This window comes from Pinus tabuliformis, chromosome 4_2, assembly GCF_031772625.1.
Source record: "Pinus tabuliformis cultivar Carrire ecotype Pingquan chromosome 4_2, CPIR1, whole genome shotgun sequence".
In the NCBI taxonomy this organism is placed as follows: Eukaryota; Viridiplantae; Streptophyta; class Pinopsida; order Pinales; family Pinaceae; genus Pinus; species Pinus tabuliformis.
Genome location: NC_142304.1, coordinates 607,893,787 through 607,906,478, shown reverse-complemented (window position 1 = coordinate 607,906,478; position 12,692 = coordinate 607,893,787).

Genomic DNA, 12,692 nt, shown 5'->3' with positions numbered 1-12,692 from the left:
CAACAATGAGGGCACAATCTGAGAGATTTAAAGGGTCATGCTAACAATGCTAAAGCTTGGTTCATCACTTCACACTAAGCACTCGGTTTGAATTGGGACGCATCACTTGATACACTCCAATCGATGCAGATCATATATTGATCTCTCTAGCTTTGTGAACTCGCTCTATTGCATGACATCGACCCATGAAAATATGATGGTGAAAGAGGTCTAAAGCTTCGAAGTTTCGATGATCATAATATTGTAGGGATAGTGGTTGGTTCCCTATTGAAACAACATGTATCTAATATCGGAATTAGCATGTCCCCAAGCCATTCCTTGTCCATACACTTCTGTGGGCATCACTGGGGAAATTCATTTCAACCATCAATAAAATAAACAACAACCTCAATAGGGTATGAAAGAAGGCGTTGAGTTGGACTCTTGACCTACATTGAAAACGATATGGTATGCACAGCATTGAGGTGTTCATGCCTAGAACGCGGACATAGTAAAGGTCCGCAATATCATAGGAGTGACACAACACTAGGCATTGGTTTCTAGAAATCAGAAACCCTGCGCCATTGATGGTAGCCCTTTGAGAAGGTTGCATGGGAACATGCACACCTCAATAGTCGCTAACATGATTGGAGTAATATTAAGCAGGCCACTTTGAAATCTAACCAAATTATGCAATTTAGAAGTTTCCTATCGCTGCATTCCAAAGATATAAACGACAACCCATTGCAGGATTAGTTAAGGACCACAACCATAGCATTAAGGCAAATCGTTCTTCTAAACAGGCATGTTGTATGACTGGAAGGGAAGCGTGTTAGTTTCTTGGTTCCAACCACACAATGGATGTGATGGCACTGCGCATATTTGGTTGTCTACAGAACATGCATGCTGTAGATTCTAGAGCCATAACATCAATTTCATATGGCAGTTTTAACTGCAAGCTACGCGAAAATGGGTGAAAGATGAGGTGCCAGCAAAGGGATGTGTCATTGAACCATCACATTAACTGAACAGGCCGCAAAGTCACAGGAGATGATGCTCGGGGATGAAAGTTCTAAATGTGACCTGCGACCATGCTACCTCTCCGAGTCGCAAGATCGCAGTTTTGGAGCCTCAAACAAGCACCAACAAGATGTGACCATGATATAAGCAACCATGTGACCCCAGTGAGTCGAACATCCATTAAAGTCATTGAGTCACATTCCAGCCTGAGGCTAGAAGGTGCGACTTGCCCTCAATGCGACTCTACGACCTCTCCCAAGTCGCTTGATCGCAAAATCGTGCTTGAGGAAATTCATACTAGATGTGACTTTCTCTCAATGTGATTATGTGACCTATCCCAAGTCGCTTGGTTGCAAAATTGGGCCCGAAGGAGCTGAAAGCTAACGTGATCCATCACCTTCAATGACTGTGTGACCACACAGGATCCACTGGCCAGTGTCTCTTCAAGGAGGCAAAATATAACTAGGAATCAACACACTGAGTGATCCTCTAAGCCTTAATGCAACACATGTAATTGATTTATGGAATTATATGACATGAAGGGAGTATAAGGACGTGCTGATTCAAGTCGCATGAAATCTCTGCTTTAGAAGCATTTTGTCAAGACTTCGTTTTCCCCAGGAGCATGAATTAATTCGTTGAATGAAAAAGGCATCATCGCTTCCCATGAACAATCACCAAGACTACCATATATTGTTGATGCCAATCATTTCTCTGAAGGGTCCTTATTTCCACTACAATGCCAAGCCCATCTTATTATTTAGAGAAGGGAGTGAGGAATACAAATTCAAGGAGGAATTTGAGATGGTTCATGACTTCAATAAAAAGAAACGAATCTACTCACCTCCAGAAGCGTGGGATGAGAAACATAATGATGGGTGTTGATGATGGGTGCAGGCTCAAGAAGAAAGCTGGCCAACCCCAGGTTTCTTAGATACGTTGTGCATCCACGAATACTTTTAAGGCAGTGCAATGTTTGAATGTTTGCAATGGGTTGTATTATTCAGTGGAAATGGCCAAGGAATCTCACTTCACATCGTTGCAAATATAAAAAAAAATGCAATGCAAAAATGTCCAATATGTGGGTGAGGATGAAAAGGAGCATGAAAGATAGTATTGCAATAATAATCTGACCACTCAGGGAGAGAAACAATTAGTGCCACCTTGATACCACGACATGGATCATAGCAACTCACAAATTTGTGACCATGAAATCACAAGAAATTTCAAGGCTAATAATTCTTGTTCATTATTAATTGTAATATTTATTTATTATATTTCATCAGAATACTTTTGTATTGAGGTTTAATTAATGATTGTGTACATGTGTAGGACCGAAGTTGTGAAGGCATATCCCTGCCATTTATGCAGACACTTAAGTTGAATTGGTTGCTAAAATGACCCAAGGGATTGATGTTGCAGGAATGCATGATCCTGGCCAACAATAGATATTGAAGTCAAGCTAGCTCCAAGGAAAAAGGAAGGTAGAAATATGTTGTTCTATGTGTAATATTTAGGATGTATCATGAAGCTTGCATAGCAAGCCAGGTGATCCCTTGCAAGCTCCAATAACTTCTCAATAAACTCCAAGGAACATCACCATAGGATTGATGAATGTAAGTGAAGAAGGGTGGCAAGAAAACAAGACAGTTCGAGGACCAAGCACCCTCATCATTGTGACATACGGGAAACAAGAATTATAGGGTTTTTGATGACCCTCCCTCCCCTCTCACTCCTTCATCGTAATGTAAATATTTCTACCCATTATATCAAAAATTATGTTAGGGCTGATGTGGGTGTGTAACAATCATTTTGGCTTGATAAAGAAGTTTGTAAATCTCAAGAGTCATGAGGGTAGTTGAAAGGGTATTAGGGAAGGCCAAGGGTCATGGTAGGTGAACAATCACCTCATATATATAAATGTTCCCTGAACCCTCATAAAAATGGACTTTAGTGCTTGAGTTGAGGCCAATATAGATATTTGATTTATGATTGAGAACTAGAGCCACTCAGCTCTTTGCAGTAAGTAGAGTGGATTTGCAGTGGGGCTAGGGTTTTGGCATTAGGCAACGGTATGAACAACCCATGTTCCACTATTGGGTTTTGACCAATTGCATTATATGTATTTGAAGTTGCAACGATATTAATAATATGTTCTTTATGTTTGGCACTGATTCCCATGCTTACTCATGGTGGTGGTATTAACTGTCTAGTACTTCACCATATTTGTATGTATGCTTTCATATACGCAATATGTTATGGACTGATACATAGTGGTTGCATGTATGTTTCACTTTTGAATCTATGTTTACTTATTCCTTGCCATGTCGATGACCTATTTTGAACTACTTTGAAATTGACTTCTGGGATGTTCCTATTTATTATGTCTGATGGGGTTTTAGCTCACTAATACCTCTCATGGTATATCTATTCTTATTGTTTCTGAGACATGTTTGTACCTCTTTCGACAATTTTTCAATCTTTGGCTGATTTTGCTTCACTACCTAATCATTTCACTCTTGTCCCACTCTGACACCTTCTCATTTGATAGCCAAGAGAATAAACATTCATGGTGGCAGTGGGGCCCACATACCAGATGGGGCTCCTATCCCAAACGCTGTGAGGTCTAATTGGGACTTCACACCGGGGAGACCCCTTAGTTGTTGGTGGCACATTTCTACCTATCAATAGAAACCTAATACTTCATAGATGAAGCTTTGAATAATACAAGTGGAACAAGGACTAGTGTAGTTGGGAGACCCAAGAAGTCTACTATTGAGAACTTGTCCCAACATTGTTTGAATATGTTCTTATTTCCATCATTCCCATCACTATCACATATGGGTTCTATAGGTGTAGGTGCTTCTAGTTCGTGTGTCATATGCAAGTTTCGATTTAATTTTTATTTTTATTTTAATGGGTGTATTATTTTATTTTTCATCCTATTTGAAGGTAATTATATTTAATGTATTTTCCATATTATCCTAAGTCATTTATCTCCCTTAATATTACAATGTTGGGGGTATTTGGATCCATATATTAATATAAATGGGGAGATATTGGATACAAAGGTATTAATTAATGATCAACAAGGTCGGAGAATATGGGCCATAGAAAAGCATACCAAGAGAACACTATGTTATTATGGTGTTGAAATGTTGTATTGAAGGCGCATATAGGCATGTCTATTATCAGGCAGATTTTGAAACATGAATCCTCTTTGATTCCTTGACATGCAATTTTTGAAAGTTTATTCATTAATACGATGACTTTTCGATAATTTTATATCATGGATCAAGGTGAAAAATAGAAGACATGGGAGAGATATAGGACAATGGAGGAGATTGGACCATTTGACTCAAAATGAAGTCAAAATTGTTGCACGAGTTGCAAATGCTAACCATAAATCAACAATGCGAGCTATTTAGTGGGAAAGGAAAAGGGTTGCTACATTTTCTATTAAAATGAGGTTCGAAAAGGAAAAAAAAAATCAAATCTATAGCATGAAATATGTTTGTAGGTCTTGAAAGGATACATATGAGGCTCATAAGTAAGGAAAATTGCAACGTCAGGATGTGGTTTGGGAAATTTCCGAGGATATTTTTAACAACCTAATGCATCCAAAAGTAAGGAGAATCTAGAGTGCATCCATTAAATCCATATATGATATGATTAATTTATTGGAAGGTCCTAGATTGCATAACTTTATTAGTTTGAATCTGGATGAACCCTCAATATCAATGAGTTTAATGAAAATTAGAAAATCATTGGCATGCATTCCCGGGGAACATGGATATGTTTTTGAAGTAGTTGGAAACGTTTGTGCTTGCTATAAATACAAACGTGGTATAGGGGTGCCAATCCTAGTATTTCTTGTTGAAGATAAAACTATTGCAAAAAATATGTCATGTGGGTAGTAAAAAGCGATACAATCATGGGGATTGTTTTGTAAGAAATAATAATACAAGTTTTAGTTACATTTTTTAGTGACAGTTAGTGACAACATTGCAAGATATGGTATTATTACAAACACTTAAGTATTATGTGGTTTTCCATTATGCATGTGTTATTATTTCAAACTCACATAAAATATTTCTCGTTTAGTTGTGGATGCTCATCCAACATGTAATAGGTTTGATGAGATTTTGTTTCATTAGAAGTGGGAGAAAATAAAAGAACTATGAAAGAAACATGTTGAAATTTTTTTCGGACCTATTATTGGTCATTCATCAGATAGAGATAGTAGGAGAAGACAACTTATGTTGAGGGATTATTCTTCAACGATAGGATTTAGATGTCAAATTACTTGGGAGGGATGGAGGCTAACTACATTGTATAATAGTTTCAACATAACAAGACTTCATGATGATGATTCCATCCAAAATGGAAAAAAATTAGTCAATCCTTTATTTAGTGGTAGATGAGATTTTATTATTGGAGAAGATCCTATTAATTTCAACCATGTTAGAATGATTTTTAACAGTTTTAAATTGGGTGATCACGAAATTAAAATTAAATATATGAAGAGGATTGATAAGAAAAATTAGGTTTGAACACAACACATTGCTTTTGCTTTGAGGCATGCTTAGAGGTATTTGAAAAATATGAGAAATGAAACACATGGTAGGATAAAGAGGACATTATTTAAAAAGACATGAGAGGAATTTCGGCCTAAAAGTTTCCATGAAATTTTTATCTAATTGCCATGTATTAATATGTAAACTAATCAAAATCATTTAAATTTAAAAATAGGTACATGTAAATATTTTGGAGGGAAAGAAGAAAACTACCATTTTTAATTATATTTTTGGCTTATCTCCTTATCGGTTTACTCAAATTTCATGTGTAGACACTTTTTGGATGCAGAATTAAATTCCACATCCAAAGAGTTCCGATTGTGCATAATTCTAAGAAGACCCACATTGATAAAAACTGGAGATACATTAAAAAAAATGAATATTTAATATATCTTCAATTTTTATATGTGGGTTTTCTAAAAAGTATTCACAATCGGTACTCATTGGATGTGGAATTTAATTCTGCATCCAACGCGTGTCTACACTTGAAATTTGAGTAAACCTAGAAGGATATAAACCAAAAATACAATAAAAATGTAGTTTTCTTCTTTTACTTCCAAAATTCATAACTCTTATTTTATTATTTCAACTACGATTTTATTATTTTTCCTTAGGAGGGAACTTTTAGGATGAAATTTCCTCTAATTCTTATTTAACAAATGTCTCCAACTATATTGATAATTTTATGTCATGTAGCTTGTCTATTTGGGAAAGAGTACGAAATGGTTCAAGTGTTCATCAATATTTTATGTTATGGTTATGTTGGGTGTGAGAGACATATCACACTAATATCATCATAAATTCCATCAATAGACAGGTATATCAAGATATGGAAATTTCTTTCCACTTTGCAGTTTTGTTGATGTGATTGTTTAGGGATAAATACTCTAACATGTCATGTGTATTGCACCTAAATAAGTCAGATGTATGTGAGAAATTCTTTATCAAAGTTGGTGGAATGGTTGGAATAAATAGTTCCTATGATTTCATTGACTTGCTTCATGCCATAGGAGCTCTTAATAGATTTTTTGAACAATAATCAAATCCCTAAGGGCTTCATTTTAATAAATCCCATAAGAAACAAACAAACATCAAGAATACACTACACCAACAAATGAATTAGAACCTTAATGTTTTTCAAAATATGATTCGATATCTATTTATGAAAAAATTATGAAATCCCTAAAGATAGGATTAGAGGATGCATGTGATGTTTTATCAAATCCTAGCATGCAACCAAAAAGAGACACACAATGTTCTTATTGGTCTAAACCATGGAAAGAGGATCAAAATTTTCCAACATTTGAACTTGTGGATGAAGTAGTTTATGATTCTCCAATATCTCATTCCAATTACATATTCCAACCTTTGTTGTTAGTGGCACTTAATGGTAACGAATTGAAAACAATGGAAAGTAAGTGGAGGCATGAATTGGATGAAATTTTATATTCAATTGCTGAAAATGTGAAAATAACTACTAAACCAATGGTGGAACTTGATGTTAAGGACATGTATACGTCTTGTTTGGTCAGTTAGTTGAATGGAAATACAACATTATCCAAATTTAGGTTGACTAAAGTGAGAAATGAAGTTTATTTTAGACAATATGAGAGGGATCCAAAAAAGGATGTTTCAATTATTATTAGAATTGACTTGGATTGCATAGATTTGAACATTTGAAAATGAATCTATGCCTGTCTCTAAACATGCTACAAGAAAAGGTATTTCCTAGAGTACTAAAAATTGTGTTTCTTGTGGGGTTTGGTACATTGAAAGAGTTAATGAGAATAAGAGAGAAGGATGGTAATAATGGATTTGATTATCATTATTACATTGGTATTTTGGATAGGCTAGAAGGAGTTGAGCTTCAACAATGTTGGTACAATCCAATAAAGGGGAAACACATGTACAAGTATGATTCGACAGATCATCTTTTCATACAACTTGAAGTTGTAATAGCAATGGCCAACTTATCAGACACTATTAAGAATGACACATACAAACGGGAAGAAAATGATTATAAATTTTTTGAATATTTTGTCAAAAATATAAAAATAGAGTTTTCATATATTTTTCAAAATATTCTACTTCATTTTTTCTTTTTTTATTACTATCTTGTAAGTTTTTTATAAAGTATTGTTTGTTGTATCATTGTTGGTTTGTTTCTAGTAGTTGTATACTCACTTCATAATTATGAGCTCTGTAACATCCCATCCTCCTAGGTCCACCCAAGTAGCCAACTAGCTAGGCAAACATGTGATGAGAGAGGTTAATATAAGGGATTCAATCTCCTTGGTGACCTTAAGGAAATGGAATCGATAGAACTCATCAAACAAACACATCCACATCACCAATTACACTCCCAGGAGACATGTCAGCCACTCAGACATCCTATGCCTGGGTCCCAATAATGTTTTAAGCCTCTTAGCACAAAATATCTCTCATGCTATAGGCAACATAGTGACCAACAATTCAAGTCGCTCTCATAGGCCTCTGTGCCAGTGACTGTGGACGTTTCTCGGCATACTTGTGCCAATGACCATGAGATTTGAGCCACATTTCTAGCCTAGAATCACGACGTCTGCCTAGAACTTGCTACAACCTTCAGAATCCATTAAAGACATGATAACAATGTTGATAAATAAAAAATCAACCACAAGACTAGGCCTAAGCATCCCCAACTAGGACTGAGATTCTATCAAACACTTGGCATCAATGCAACCTATATGTCTAGGATACAAGACAAAGAATAAATGACTGAAAGAACTTATGAAACATAACCAGAATGATCACCTCCTTCTCCATTGAGCCATCATACCATAAATTAGGTCTTTCATCCATCCATTTAATAATTACAAGTAAATACATGAAATCACCATGACATGGACTAGTGACATAACCAAGCTTATAACCAACATTAAACCATATAAATTTTAGAGATATGACACCCATTAAATCCACACATAAACAAGTACAAGAGTAAGAGAACTTAGCTTTTATTAATAATACGAAAATCCGACCAAGTTCGGGACTTCCATGTACCGCCCTACCATAGACATGGTTGAACGAAATCTCTCTTTCAGCCAATGATCTGAAATGGAGTAGATTATTAATGTTGTGCTAATTCCACATTCAGAATAAAACCCAAGATGCTTATCATTTGCTTATCAAGTGCTTAAGGATTCAATATTTTTTCTTAATTAACTAATTCCCATGAGAGTTTCTTATTTAAATGCTAGAAACAATTTAACATAAAACATATGCTAAACAAAAAAAAAATAACATCAAAGAACATCAAAAATACAATACACATCAAGCACATGATAAAAGAGTTCACCCCTTTTGGGCTATGTCTCCTTGGTCTAGCTTCCAATTGCTTGGGCCTTTCTATTATGCTTAAATTACAACAAAAGTGTGTTTACCATACTTAGATGCCTCTGAAACCTATCTCAATGAGTGTAGAATCCTCAAAAATGGTCATCTAGCCTCTTTTGCATCCCATTTGGATAAGGTCTAAAGAAGTTATGAATTCTCCTAGTTCTCCCACTATTTATTCCACAAATTGCTCTAAAACCCACCAAAAACCCCATTTCCACTCCAAAATATGCTAACGAAGCTAGAAATTTGTCGCAAGGCAGGCTATATCTTATCATCCATATCACAACTCACAATTGGAAAGTGTTGCGAACTCTTATGGAATAACAAAACATTGTGATTGCGATATTGCGGACTTGCTATAGATAATTAACTTCAACATATAAAATCCTACGTCTAGAACCCATCACTCATCGCAATCGACGAAGTTCAGTGGCCGAATGTTTTGTTAACATAGGAACGCTGCAATTACAGTATTGTGGACTAGTCGAGGTATTAAATTGTGTCATATAAAATTCTCGCGTCTTTGGTATTATCGATCATCGCAATCGGAAATTGGTTGCGGGTTATTAACACAGCAAAGCATTGCGATGTGATATCGTGGACCCGCTGGGACATTAAACTGTAACACAATAAAGTATCGCATCTAGGCAGTCATCGCAATCAGAACTTTATCAGTGGTAACAAATAACATTGGGGTTTTGGGTACAATATGCGATTATTACAAATCGAAACCCATCCTTTTGGGGGCCGATTCTTGTCCTGCATCCTTTGTTTTTACCCGATATATGATATGCGGGACCCAGTGGCAACCTGCCACTTGGTGCTTCCCCATTCGATGGGACCCTTGCCATGTCATCCAATCCTACCACATAAAGAAGTCAAACTTGAACTTTGACTTGGTCTAAATTCTCATACGAACTCATATTTGAGTTCCGTTCACACCGTTGGATTCAGAATGACGAGCTCTTCAACATGAAGCTGAGTTTGACAATATTAATGGTTTGCAAGTTTCTGTGGTGTGGTTTTTTATGTTCATAATTCAGATATTCCACAGTCTTCATTTTCACATTATCTACGTTTTGAGTCCAGAACAAGACTCATCTTCAGGATTGATTTACAAAGAAGAGAAATGAGAATTATAAATATTCAAGTGAGGATAATTTTGAGCATAATTTTGAGCACCTGATCACTCCTCCCCACTGGAAGCCTTTTGGACCCCAAAAGCTTTATATTCAGTTATTGAACAGATGAGGGTACCATTCCCTCACCTTCCCCACTTCAATCCATCTGGCCTTTGATGGATGTGTACCTTTGAAACCCACCCAAATGTAATCAATACTTCCCCTTTTATCTCTCCTTGTCCTTCTGTCAATTATAGTGTCTTGCTGAAGCACATCAAGGAATTCTAGAGAAAAGTCTCCAATAGATGGAATTTGAACATTCTCTCCTTAATCATCAATCAAAATAGGTTCATACAATCTCAAATTTTCAACATTAACAATGAAATATATTTTCATATATGAAGGCAAATCAAGCTTGAAATCATTATTTCCAATCTTTTCGAGAATTTTAAATGGATCATAACGAATTGGTTTTAGCTTTTTACCTTCATCTTCAAGCCTTTCCTTGCTAATGTATAGCCAAAATTCATCACGTACTTGAAACTAATGATCCACATGATGCTTATCATGTCTTACCTTATACTTTCCTTGACTCATTTTTAGTTGTTCTTGAACAGTTTGGTGAATCAACTGAATTTTCTCAATGAATTTCATTTCTTTGTCTATGTCACTATGTCCATCTACAACTACATATTTCTCAAAGATGAAATCCAAAGGCAATTTAGGTAAATAACCAAGGCATTCCTCCAAAGGCGAAGTTAAAGTAGAATAGTGTTTTGCCCAGTTGTAAGCATGCTAAATATAATGCAACTGTTCATCCCACAACTTAGGATGTTTGTTGCAATATCCTCTTAGAAAATGAATAAATGTCCTATTAACCACTTCAGTTTGACCATCTATTTGCCAATGGAAGGTTGTACTTTTCTTCAATTTGCTGTCCATCAAGTTCCACAAACTTGACCAAAAACTCCCAACAAATCGAGAATCACGATCACTTACAATAGAAGTAGGCAATCCAAAATGAACCCATACATTTTGAAAGAAAAGTTGAGTTTTTTGTTCACCTGTAATTTGCTTTTTACAAGGCATTAATATGCACATCTTGCTGAACCTATCCACAACTACATACAAATAATCATGATTTTTCTTTGACAAATGAAGACCTCCTACAAAATCCATAGAAACACTTTCCCATGGTCATGAAGGCATTGGAAGTGATGTGTACAATCCCACCTTCCTATTACTAGGTTCACTGACTACAAACAATGAACAACCTCTGACAAAACGTGACACACTTTCAAGCATACGTGTCTAGTAAAAATACCTCTAAAGATTTGCCACATTTTTACTTACACCAAAATTTCCAGCAATAAGGGAAGTGTGCACTTCCCTTGTGACATTTACTCTCTCTCGCTGTGGAACAAAAAGTTTTCCCAAATGATACAACAAAATATCATGTACATGGTAGTCTAATTCCTCAACCTGGTGGCCTTGACTCATGTTTAAATATACCTCTTGTAAGTTAGCATCCTGCGCGTATTGTTCAACATAAGTTTCAGGCATAACAATATGATTCTTGAGTAAAATGGCTACATTACTAACTGGTCTAGAAAGCATATCAACAACTTTATTACAAATACCTTTCTTGTACCTAATTACCAAGTGGAATTGCTATAAAAATCCCATCCAACAAAAGTGCCTTAACTGCTACAATTTGGTTTGAGATTACAAATAATGGTTTCTTTTCCTATCAAGTAATTCTTCCATTTCTTCACACTTTTTACCGATGCATAAAGCTATTTATCATACGTAGGATAATTAATAACAACACCATTAAAAATCTCATAATGAAAAGAAATGGGCTTACCATGCTGTAAAAGAACTGCACCCTTGGCATAGTTAGCTGCATCTGTTTGTATTTCAAATAGTTGTTTCAAATCTGACAATGCTAAATGTTGGGCTGAACTGATATTTTTGTTTAAAGCATCAAATGTTTTTTGTTTTTTGTGTCCCCACTGGAAGACAAACTTCATGCTGGTCAAAGCATGTAGTGGTGCTGCTATGGAAGAGAAATTAGCAATGAACTTCCTCCACTACTGCGTTGCTCCGAGAAAACTCCATACTTTTGTGACTGATTTGGGTATTGGCTAATTCACAATGACCAAAACTTTAGAGGGGTCAATCTTTAGTTCACCTCCTCCAACTATATGGCCCAGATACACTAAGGAAGTTTTCCCGAATTCACATTTAGACATATTCAGAAATAACTATTCTTTTCTCATGATATCCAAAACTTTCTTCACATGCTTGACATGCTCTTCTCATGAATTTCTAAATATCAAAATATTGTCTAAATAGACAATTACAAATTCATCGAGAAATAATCTTAAAACATCATTCATAACACTCATGAATGTAGTTGGAGTGTTGCAAAGACCGAAGGGCATAACCAACCACTCAAAAAATCCCTGTTTCGTTTTAAAATTAGTCTTCCAAATATCCTCCTCAACTATTCTAACTTTATGATATCCACTTCTCCACTCTAATTTAGTGAAATATTTTTCATTCTTCAACTGATCTATCAAATCATCTGTTCTGGGCAGTGGGTATCGATTCT